Here is a 12,796-nt window from a genome sequence, read left to right on the forward strand (position 1 = left end):
GCTGTCTCTGACACATTATCTAAATCATGTAGGGTATTAAAAATAATAATACACCCTGCACAGACATGTATCAAAGTAATTCACTAAATTAGTGAACTAAGGGAGAAAGTTAACTTTTCTTCTTTGGTTGCAGGAAGAAAGTTTTTATTTTTTTACCAAAAAGAAGGAATTTCCTTAATGTTACAAAGCCTCTGTATTAAAAACCTATAGCAAACACCGTGCTTAACAGAACCAGAATCATTCTCTGTGGGCTGGGAATAAAAAAGGGTGCCAGCTACCCAATACAGTTGAACATGGTAATGGAAGTTCTGGCCAACATAAGAAGATAAGAGAAAGAAATAAGTACTAATAAAGCATGGAAAAGAGAAAGACAAAACTGTCATTATTTGCAAATGATATGATCAACGATATAGAAAGCATAAAATACAGTCAGAGAATTCATAGAATGAATAAGAGAGTTGCCAGATACCAGATCAGTTTCTAAAAATCAAAATCATTTATCCACACCAGCAATAATCAACCAGAAAAGATAACACAACAATAACCAAAAAACTCAAAGCATCTAACAAAGAAATCACACAAGAACTTTATAGCAAAAAGTATTAAAATCTTTAAAACTTCTTTAAATATTGTTGAGATTGGAGAATCCAATAAACGATACCCCTTAACACTGCCTGAGTTTGGACTAAATTTTGAGGTGGCCACAGAAACGGAACAGATGGAGCCGGAAGTGCAGTGGCAGCCCCCAGTATTTTGCATCAGAAAGAGATAACACACCTGCATTCGTGTGGGTTCACCGAGAAGCAGATGCCACGCCTGGCTTAGATGAGCTGCAGATTTTTTGGTGCAGGGAGGAGAAGACAGAGAGAGCCTTCAGTTCACAATGCAGGCCAGACACCTGTGCAAGGAGAGAAGGAAGGATAGAGAACTGTGTGGGAAGGTCTCAGACTGCAGCTCGGTTCCAAGAACAGTTCAGTCAAGCAGATGAGGAGTTTGCAAGCTAAAAGGAAGACTCCCACATCTTGCTGGAGTGGGCCTGCCTTTCTCCCCACCCTGTGCTCAGTCTTTGTCTCGGGGATGTGTGGTCTCTGTGAAAGCGAGGCAGTGGGTCCGGAGGGGAAGCAGCGGGGGCCATGGCCACAGTCACCACGGTCCACTCTTGCACCACACAGCTCTACAGGTCCAGGAAGGAGCTCCTCCATGCTTCCTGTTGGCCTCTTTTCTTGGCAGGAGGGTGACTTTGAAAAGGAAGGTTGGTGAAACCAACCAGTCTCCATTGCTGCAGTTGTTCTCAGGGCCACAGCTGGTTTTCGTCCTCACCTTCCTCCACTACCCATTCCAAATTGCCCTCACCCTCACCTACCCGCTTGGCGGGTCTTTGTGCTTAGCTGGTGGTATAACCCAGACCTTCATTCCTGAGAGAGCCGGACTCCCGATGGTCACACCCCTCTCAGGCTGGGCTTGCTGCCTGTGAACATTAATGAGGCCACATCCTCAGGAGTTTGGGGAGAGCTGGACTCAGACGTTCCTTCCCCCTCCACTGTTTCATTAAACATTGAACCACTCACATCCAGGGATGGGTCCTTGATATCCCACTGGGTCAGAGGATGAGTTGTGACAGTAATAAGCAGACAACAGCAGAGAGGTTTGCAACCTGCACAATGACGTTTGCGGGGTGCCATGGTCCCTTGAGGACGCCCTCATACTGACCCCAAGGATGGCCTGTGACACGTGAGAGAGTGTGCAGGTGGAGCACTCTCCCACTGCTCCATGGAACAGGCTGGAATCTGATCGTCTCAGAAGGAGAAGGGACAGTGGTTTATGCAGTGCTCTGGAGCACAGAACATTCCAGACACTGGACACTTTCTGTAAATGACTCAGTCGGCCCCTCCGCTGGTCAGTGCTGCCTGGTCCATGGATCAGGCCCGTCCCATGGCACTAGGAGGGTAGTCACTCCTCATCCCCTTTGGAGGGAGCTTTTGGAGAAACTGATGCAGTCAATTACCTATATACCCCAGGCAATCTGTCTTGGCCCCTGGGTGCTCCGTCAACATGGAGAAGAATGTCGAGTGCCTGTGCACTCAGTCTCAGACACTCAACACGGCAGCCTGCGCAGCAGCTCAGGAAGAACTCAGCTTTTCAAGATCCACAGTCTGGCTTGGGAATCCTTAGCAACACCCCGAAAAGGCAACACAATGCAGCAGCCATCAAGGGGTAGGTGTGCCAACAACCAGTGGTGCCTCCCCAGGCAATGGCTGCTGCCTGTTGGATCCAGTTAGTAAGCCAAGAGCAGTTTAAGGCACAGCCTCTCCACCTGGTGCCAAACCAGCCTGCTCACTGCACCAGCTGCCGTCAGCGTACCTGGGATTTGTTTTAATCAGGGATGGTAAGACACACACACAGAATGACTCTTGTAAAGGAAGAAGTTTGTACTCACAGTTCCCAAGAAACAGGAGGCACGCCGCACCACGCAGGACCACGTGGGGAAACCCCAGTGTCGGTCAGGAGGCTGAAGGTTGGAGGGAGAACTGTGGGCAAGAGCAAGGAAGGACCAGGTGAGGCAGGGTAAGCAGGCTTAGAATTGGCTAGTTTGAATCATTTCCGTGGGCTCCGGGATGTAGGGGGCCGTGCTGAGTTGTCTGGTCCCTGGCTCTGGGGGATCAGGGCAGGCGGAGAGTGGCCCAGAGTGTGAGGGCCCAGTTCGCGAGGTGGTGAAGGTGTGGGCTCTGGATTGGTCTGAGTATGAAGGCGTGCTCTCAGGTGAATCGTTCACTATCTCTAGGAATTGGGTGAGAGGTGGGGTGTGATGAAGCCTTGATTCCTGGAGGGGCAAATGTTCACCAGGGTGTGGAGCTTCAGCCATGCTGCAAGCAGTTACTGGAGGCAAGTCAGTAACGGGATTTAGAAATGATGGATCCAACTCCAGAGGAGCTGGTTCACCGGCTGCAGAAGGAAATGCAAAGTAAAAGGAAACAAGCAAAATATGCCATTCCTTGATTGTTGTCATCAGTAATAGCTCAAATGAAAGCTAAAGAGAGTGTTGGGGCAGATCCTGAGATTGGGCCAAGCCTGGATTACAGCTGGTCTGAGCTATAGCCCTGGTCTCAGGGCGCTCTCAAAAGGAAACGTGATGCTGGAACAACAAACAGTGAAGACATGGGAACGAGTCACAAGAGACCGAAGAAAACAGAGCGAAAGTCACAGGACTCATTGCAGTGTGGAAATCTTTAAATGATTATTAAGAAATGGGATGAATAAGGATGACATTTATGGGGTCAAAACAGAGGTTATGAAGCAGCACTCTTGGAAGTTTGTGGGTTGGTGGCAGCCCCTGCTGGTCTCCCAATATTGAGGGGCCTTAAACAAGTCTGCTATATTCACCCTCCACTGGAGGAATTTAAAGAGCTGGAAGGCAAAGATGGCTACAAGAAACCAGGCCTCCAATCACCTGAGTAATGATCCTGCAATCTGATCAAGATAAGGACCGACCCCTGTTGGGGACCTATGGCCACATGAACTTGAGTGGGTAAAATGGTCAGAGGATGTGGAAGAGACTTTTCTGGGACTCCTTGATATGGGACCCCCATTCACTGCGATTCTAAACCCTGCTTGTGAAGTCCTAGCGGGTGCTACAGCTAGGCTGGGAGGGTATAGGAATGCAGTGGTTGACTGGATAAAGGCAAAAGTCTGGATGAAAATTGGAAGGTTTGAATAGACTTTATGTAAAATGGTCACATCTCCTTTACCTGGATGTATTATGGGGAAGGACATTGCCTGTGACTGAGAAAAGCTTCCCCTACCTAGCATTGTAAAACAGAAGGATGGCCATCTACCCTCCTGCCAATACTGATTGGACGTGCTCAATGGGAACAGGGAGATTTCAGGAGCCCATACAGGGTGCTAGCTATGCCACAGCCAGGCTGGAGCTGAGGGCAAAAGCCTGTGAGTGCCACCTAGTGGCAACTGCTGGGATTTTGGATGAGAAAATTCCCATTTGAGAGACAATTACTAACTAGCTTGCTATTGGACATTAATTGAGATTTCCCCTATGACTGAGGACATAAAATAATCTTGAAACCTGAAATTCGCACAATGCCTTGGGTGCTGGAGAAATGCTCTAATGGGGAGGGCAATGCCCAGCAGTGTTCCATCATAAAATGGAAATAGATTTTTTTTTTGAGGAAGATTAGCCCTGAGCTAACATCTGATGCCAATCCTCGTCTTTTTGCTGAGGAAGACTGGCCCTGAGCTAACATCCGTGCCCATCTTCCTCTGCTTTATATGTGAGACGCCTACCACAGCATGGCTTGACAGGCGGTGCCATGTCCGCACCCGGGATCTGAACAGCAAACCCTGGGCCACTCAAGTGGAACATGCACACTTAACCGCCTTGCCACTGGGCCACCCCTGGAAATGGTTTATATGGGAACATGCTACTGGGAGAACGTGAGGAGGAACTCACAAGCAGGAAGCCTCTTTTCCCCTAGGGCCGACTCTGGGGCCACCAGAGGAGCCGCTGGGCCACTCGGGCAGTGCCCTATAAGAGCTCTCCATTGACCAACAAAGAGCTGCTTGGTTTGTGGACACAGTTCCACGGTGAACGGACAGCTCCTGTTTAGGTGGCTGCCACTTGATGGAAGAAGGTCAAAACAAACCAGCTTAGTGGACTGAAATGTGTGCTGTTTGCCCCTATGTCTGTGTTTTTACCAACTCATGGGCAGTGGCCAATGGCCTGGCCACATGGTCAGAGAGCAATGGAAAACTGGCCTATTAGCAGGATGCCCGTGTGGGACAGCCCTGTGGCAATCGCCATGGGAACCTGAGGGCGCGTTAAAGTAGGCCATGTTGATGCTCATCACAAGGACCCCCTGCAGGGTAGGGAGGTGATTGGAACCAGTGAGTTGATATTCTGGTGTGTTCGCTTAAGGTGGCCACCTGGGTCCAGGAACTGAGTGGACACTGGGGCTGCAGCACTGCAGGGATGGGCTGAGTCTAGACAAATTCCGCTTGCACCCTCTGAGGCTCAAAATGCCAGCAAGAACTATTCTGTCTGCCAACAGGAGAGACGGAGACTGGATGGCTGTGGGCAGAGTCCGCGGGGAAGGCCCCCGTGGCAGCTGGCAAGTCTGACTGATGCCGGTAAACCCTGGGGAGGGGTACAAATTGGTCCTGACAGGAATACACAGTTACCCTGGATTGGGCTTAGCTTCCCCTGTGGCAGATGCAAATGCTTAGGCTGCAATAAAAGGACTGGAACAGAAGTTAGTAGAAGAATTTCGATTGCCAGACCAAGGAAGGCGTTTGACAGCCCCTAACGTTCAACAGTGGGCAGAAGGACATTACCCTCGGAGCGATGGTTTGATAGAGAGTTGGAACAGGCAACTGGAACAGTTGTTTTGTCTAAAATGGGGAAATAAAGGCATGAAGGGCTGGCTTACACACCTTCATGAGTGTGTGCTCACACTTAACATGAGGGGGGAAAAGGTCCCCACTAGACAGATTCCTCTGCTTTTTGGGAGGGATTTGGGGAAGAGGAGGTGGGAAGGAGGCTGGTATAACAACTATTCTTTTTCCCCCACGTCCCCTCCACTCCTCTGTGTCCCCTGATGCAGGAGTCCCAGGGCTGCAGCTGCGGGGCTCGGAGGCACAGTGATCCCTGCGTGGGAAACTGTATCTAAACCTTTAAACCTTCACGTCGCAATTCCTAAGGCTCTGCTGGGGTGCGTTGTGCCTTCACCCTGATGGGGCTGACAGCGAATGCAGCTATATTGCTGAGTGGTTGGGACAGCTCACCAGTCCTGCACCCACGTAACCCCAGAGGAATGGGAGTGGCCTGGGTGGGGCACGTGCTAGGCTAGTATTGCTGCTGACAGTCTGGACCAGCACAGTGGCCGAACCTAACACCCCTTCCAAAGGTGGAAAAGTTAGGGTATAAATGGAGAGGAAGAGGAATGGTAGCTGAGGGTGAAAATGAGTCAACGGCTCATGCAATAAAAGAAATCCAATATTGCATTGGTGCCTCAAGAGAGGCCCAGAGTGAGAGGTTATTGTCTCTTAGCTCAGTTACACCAGATGCCTGAAAGGGTAAAGTCATGTGTTGCTGAGACCACTCCTGCTTTCAGAACCTAAAAAAAGTTGAGTGGAAGTCTGCAGACCTGAATTCCATCACTCTGGGAGACATTCCAGTCACACAGTGTGATGACGGACTGGACTAATGGTTAATGGCTGGGTGGGACATTGGTAAGGTGCCAGAGCTTTTCAGGACACATCTTCTGCCACACTGCAATAGGGTGTAACACTTGTTATAATACTGCTATCCATAGTCAAACGTCCTGGGAAATTGAGTGAAAGCCTCCTCGGGAAGAAAGACAGATGGAAAATGACACCTGAGAAAGAACTGGATTTACCTAACCATCAGCTAATTTCTTTGCTTAAATAGTTCTGCACAATTTATCATAAAATACAAGGGGGAAAATGAATAATTAAATTAGTACAAAAATATGGAAAGATTTTCATATGAAAATATTAAATATTTTATTTTTCCCTTTTCTCCCCAAAGCCCCCTGGTACATAGTTGTGGATCCTTCTAGTTGTGGCATGTGGGATGCCCCCTCAGCGTGGCCTGACGAGTGGCGCCGTGTCCGTGCCCAGGATTCGAACCGATGAAACCCTGGGCCACCAAAGCTGAGTGTGCGAACTTAACCACTTGGCCACGGGCCGGCCCCAGTTGTTTTGTTAAATCTATCACTACTCCCACACTGGCCCCTCCAAATTTTAGGCAATACGATCATTCTGCTATAAGAGTCTTGATCAAAGGTAGGGTGTAGCTTGTGTCCTAAACAATTTAACTTTGCCCCAAAAGAGATCTGGCTTTTGCCCTCAGGTCCCGGGAGATAATCTTTGTTTGCTCAGGGTCCTTGGGTTAGCCGGGGAGTAGCAATGTGATTTAGGGTGGGGGCTGACCACACAAGAAAGGCCAGCAAAGTGATCTAGGGTGGGGCTTTGGGTCATGTGGTATCAGTTGACCTAGAGACTGAGATCAACCATGTGAGCCATCAATCAATCAATCAATCATGCCTACATAATGGAGCCCCCCAAACTGAAAACTGAGGCTCATGTTTGCCTCCCTGGTTCACAGTACTCCGTGTGTATTGTCACATGTGGATACTGGGAAAGTAACATGTCCTGCCCGCATGGGGAGAGGGGACAGAAGTCTGGCATCTCATACTTTCCCAGACTCGAGCTTTTTCCCTTGGCTGATCTTAATCTGTCTCCTTTCCCTGCGATAAACTGTATAACACAGTATATACCGTGAGTACCATAGCTTTGAGTTCTAGCTTTGAGTTCTAGGTTCTGTGGGTCCTGGCAGATTGTCATCCCTGACGGTGGTTGTGGGAATCTCCTTGAACTTGCAGTTGGTGTTAGAAGTGAGGGTGGTCTCTTGTGGACTGTGTTCCCCCTAACTGTAGAGTTTGCTAAACTCCTCACAAAGTTCAGCTCTAGAGGAATCTGAATGACTAGCCTCTCGCTCTAAATGCCAGACAGGCGAGGACTTGTACTCTCAGGAAAATAAATAAACAAAACAAAATACTTTGACATAATTATACTCCATTATATTTTTCCTCACTTTTATATTGTAAAAATCAAGAAAAAATTATAATACATGAGAAGAAGCAAGAAAATATGCTTTATAATCAACAGAAGACATCGTCAATAAAGGAAGTCCCATAAAAAAACCAAGTCATTAGAATTAGCAGACAAGGACATAAAACAACTATTATAAACATATAAAATAATTAATGGGAAAAGAATAACACGTTGAATAGCGTCCTTCAAAAATTCATGTGCGCCCAGAACTTCAGAATGTGACTAATTTGGAAATAGGGTCTTTACAGATGTCATTAGTTAAGTTAAGATGAGGTCATATTGTTAGAGTGACCCCTAATCCAGTGACGGGTGTCATTACAAGCAGAGGGAAATTGAACACAGAGAGACACAGAGGAGAATGCCTTAAAGGTGGAGGCAGAGATTGAAGCGATGTGTCTGCAAGCCAAAGAAGGCCAAGGATTGCTGGCAACCACCAGAAGTGAGGGTAGGCATATGCAATATATTCTCCTTCAGAACCCACAGAAGGAACCAACCCTGATGACGTCTGGATTTGGGACTTCTGGCCTCCAGAACTGTGAGAAAGTAAATTCCTGCTGTTTTAAGCCACTCAGTTTATAATACTTTGTTACGGCAGCCTCAGCAAATTAATATATGGAGTAATGAGATATTCTGGGATAGGGATAGCAGACTTTAAAAAATGAACTGAATGGAAATTCTAATTTTGTATTCTGAAAAATACAAAAGCTGAAATAAAAACTACAATGGATGAGCTAAACACCAAATTGGATGCTATAGAAGAAAGAATAAGTGAACTTGAAGACAGGGAAATTGAAACTATCCATGCTAGAGCAGAGAGAGTTTAAAAAACCAACAAAAAAAAAACCCCAAACCTGAAAACAGTAACACTATCAGTTACCCTTGAGATATTGTCAAACTTGGAAACATACATGAAATTGGGTTCAGAGTAAGAGAAGAAATAGAGAATAGGGCAGGAAAAAATGTCTGAAGAAATAATGACTGAAAAATTTCCCGGAAGCACAAAACACCCCCAGCAAGACAAACACAAAGAAGACCACGCCCAGGTGTGTCACAGACTGGCCCTTGCCCTCAGCTCCTGGAGACAGCTTTGTTTGCCCAGGGACTGTGGGCTAGTCAGGGAGTGACGATGTGGAAACCAAAGCTAAAGAGAAAATATTAAAAGTAGATAGAGGAAAAAGACACACTACATACACAGGAGAATGATAATAAGTCCAGCTGACTTAGAAAAAAAATGTCAGTCAGAAGGCAAATGAGTGACATAATCAAAGCATTGCTAAACCTAGACTCTTATATCTAGTACAAATGTGCTTCAAAAATGAAGATGAAATAAACACATTTTCAGATAAACAAAAGCTAATAGAATGCGTTGTTTGAAGGCCCACACTGTAAGAAACGCCGAAGGAGGTTCCTCAGGCTGAAGGGAAATGCTGCCAGATTAAAGCAAGCACTACAGACGGGACAAAGAATGCTGGAAATGGTAAATGTGTGGTGAAATGTAGAAGACTGTTTATTCTTAATTCTTAAAATTCAATTGGCTGTTTAAAGCAAAATTGTGGCGGCGTGTTTTAGGATTAATAATATATGTAGAAGTAAAATATTTAACTACAGTTGTAAAAAGGATGGTAAGGAGTAACAGATTCATAATGGTGTAGATGGAAGATGTTACTATATATAATACATTATAAAATGGTATAATATTAATTCAAAGTCGATTGTAATGGAGACATATAATTCTTAAAGTAATCACTTAAAGGACCACTTCAAAGAGGTACAGGTAAGAAGCCAGTTGTGGGTGTACAATGGAATGCTAAGAAAGACTAATAACTCAAAAGAAGTTAGAAAAAGAGGAAAAACGGGAAAAGGACAGATTGGACAAATACAAAACAAAAATCAAGATGATAGACCTTAAACCCAACCATACCAAAATAATTTTATTAAATACAATTCAAAGGCAGAGATTATTAGATCACAGGGGGAAAAACCCCAACCATATACTGTTTGCAAGAAAAACTTGTTAAATATTAGACACTGATGGGTTAAAAGTAAAAAGGTAGGGGGAAAAAAACCCACAAAAATGCTAATCAACAGAAACTTGTTGCAATTATTTAATATCAAAATAGTCTTGAAGAAAAAGAGATTGCCAAATATAAAGAGGGATATTTCATAATGCTAAAAGAATTAAGTCATCAAGAAGATATAATAGTCATAATGTATATGCACCCAATAATAGAGTCTCCCAATAATAAAGTAAAATGTGACAGAATTGAAGAGAGAAATAGACAATTCCACAAATACAGCTGGCGATTTTAACACTTGTCTCCCAGTAATTGATAGAGCAAGTAGACAAAAAAATCAGTAAGGATTTAAAATTTTTTTGCAACACAATCATGCAACTTAATCCAACTGACATTTTTAGAACACTACACGTAACAACTGGAGGATGTGTGTTATTTTCATGTGCATATGAACATTCATCAAGACAGATCATAAACTGGACTTTATAAGCCTTGATAAATTTCAAATGATCAAAATCATAAGAGCATATTCTCTAACCACCATAGAGTTAAATTACAAACCAATGACAAAAAGATATCTAGAAAATTCCCAAATATTTGGAAACTAAAGAACACACTTCAAATTACCTGTAAGTCTCAGATAAAAGAAAAAAATCAGAAAGGAATTTGAAAATATCTCTTTCTAAATGAAAAACAAAACAAAACCATTAAACATCACAGTTTGTGGGATGCAGTTAAAGCAATATGCAGAAAAGAAGAAGGGAATAAAATGAATTATCTACATTTTCACCTTAAGAAGTTGGGAATAAAGGAGCACATTAAGTCCACAGTTGGTTCTTTGAAAAGATTAATAAAATTGATAAACTCCTAGCAAGACTTATCAAGGAGAGAGAGACAGAGACAGAGAGAAACAAGCCACGTCTGTCAGGACTGAAAAAGAGGATATACTACAGGTCCTACAGAGGCCTCTCACTCCAGGTGGCCCACCCAGGATCAGTGGGACTGGCAGCCACTTCTGAGACTCAGTCTAGTCAGGCCTGCCTCGCGGCCTATTCCCCTGCAATTTCATATGAGGGACCAGCTGGCCCCTCCCCCCCGGTTCTGTCAATCATTGTGCTGTGCTGCCCCTGACAGCATGCGGGTGGCATTCCAGTCATGGCCTCCAACTTGGGGGTCTGCTGACTGCTACCCCACCAGCCTCCTGTAGGCCTGGAGACCCAAGCCCACCAAAACCCCCACTTCCTCCCCATGGCTCGGCCAAGCCCCTTTTCTCAGTACTGGTTTCCTCTATCGAGCGGTCATAGTCAGGTGGAAGAGGCTGACCCTGAGGGACACAGGATTACTGCTGTTTGGGGAGGATGCCCTGAAGGAGGGAGGCCTCAAGAAAGTGTCATTTGAGCCAAGCTGGCAGAGGCAGGGAGATGGGCAAGGGCATGGCATGTCACCTTACATGGCAGGAGGAGGGGCACAGCCTAGCTTGACCTTTGTCCTGAGGGCAAGGGGAGCGTGGGTGGGGCTTTCAGCAGGGGTGTGACCTGGTTAGCTCTGTGACTCAGGAATGCCCCTTTCTGGGAAGAGAGGAGATGAGTAAAGGGGAGAGACTGGGGGCAGGGAGCCCAGGAAGGGGGCTGGGCAGGGGTCAAGGATCTGAGCCAGGCCCCCAGCTCCAATATTGCCCCAACTTTCCCCTTACCTCCCACTGCTATTGTCACCTGCAGGGAAGAAGGTGAAAGGAGAGGCAGGTTCTGGGGGGGCGGCAGAACCCAGCTCCTACATCCCGTGCATAGGGTGGGAAAAGATGGGGCCCTTCTGGTCCCCTTCTCACCTCCCACCCAGGGCACAGATGTAGGCTCTGTCACTTGGAGCTCGGAGGACACTAGTCCCCAACAGAAACTGCCCAGAAGTGCAGGCAGCATAGCCAGTTACTGTGGGCAGGCAAGGCCACAGGGTGGGGAGCCAGCAGGGGGCCCATGGGGCTCCAGTGTTCAGGCTGGACTGTGGAGGACCTGGGGGTCAGGGACAGAGGTTTTAAGAGCAATCCCTGCTGAGGGGGCAGGAGCACCAGAGGTCCTCTGCCCAGACCTTCACCCAGATGGCAGCAGCACTAGCATTTCCTCAAAGGTGCCCAGAGTGGCATCTGAGGGCATGTGGCAGGAGCCCCTTTCCCCATCCGCCCAGCTCCCTGGGAGGTATTGCTTCCTGTTCTCCTCGCCAGTGGCCCTCACCCAGATTCACAGGGGCCTGAGGCCAGGCTGACCTTGGCCTCCATGTTGTTCCCTAGCTGGAATCCTACCTGTGGCCCCTAAGGTGAGGTGGTCACTCCAGCCCTCCTTGCAGCCCCTACCTCACTTCCTTAACCTCCAGTCCCTCACTCTGCAGAGAACTCTCCTCCTTCAGAATCCTCCCACCAGCCTACCCCCACCCCAAGGCTAGGCCACCCGGGTCCCAGATGTCTGACTAGTAGGTTTGTGCCTGCACTGTGTGGGTGCTGACTCTAGTGAAATAAAATTGGAAATTCATTCACAAGCCTTGTGACTCCTTTCTTCAGACATGACTGATTGCGGGTGGGGGTTTGGGGAACCCATCAGCCTGTTCTGGACCCTGCCAGTCTCTCCAGCATCAGCCTGCCCAACACTCTTAGTTCTCTCTGGCCTTCTTTCAGATTCCTTTCAGCCTCTGGGCCTTTGCACCTACTGTTTCTGGGTCTGGAATTCTCGTACATCCCTCCTATACATAGATAACACCTATTCATCCACCTCTCCAGAAAAACCTTTTCTGAACTCCCTGACTGGTCAAATGTTCCTTAGGATATGCACTCACATTGTGTCTTTTCCTGTGAAGACCTGTAAAAGCTGTAACTCAATTGTGTGATTACTATTTCAGAGTCTCTCTCCTCACCTGCGAGCTCCACGAAGGTAGGAACCCTGTCTGCTTTCACCCACTGTTGTATTCTCCATACCTCAGCACAGTGCCCGGGGCCCAGCAAGTGCTCAGCAAACCTTTCCATGAGCGAATGGTTGGGGGAGTGGGCAGACTGCCTGGGCAGCAGTTCTTGGCTCAGCATGTCAGTGATTCCTCTGGGATTGACTCTTAGAGAAACCTCAAGGTGTTTCCCAAGGAACTGAGGGCTGACT

Source organism: Equus asinus, chromosome 9 (assembly GCF_041296235.1).
Source record: "Equus asinus isolate D_3611 breed Donkey chromosome 9, EquAss-T2T_v2, whole genome shotgun sequence".
Classification (NCBI taxonomy): Eukaryota; Metazoa; Chordata; class Mammalia; order Perissodactyla; family Equidae; genus Equus; species Equus asinus.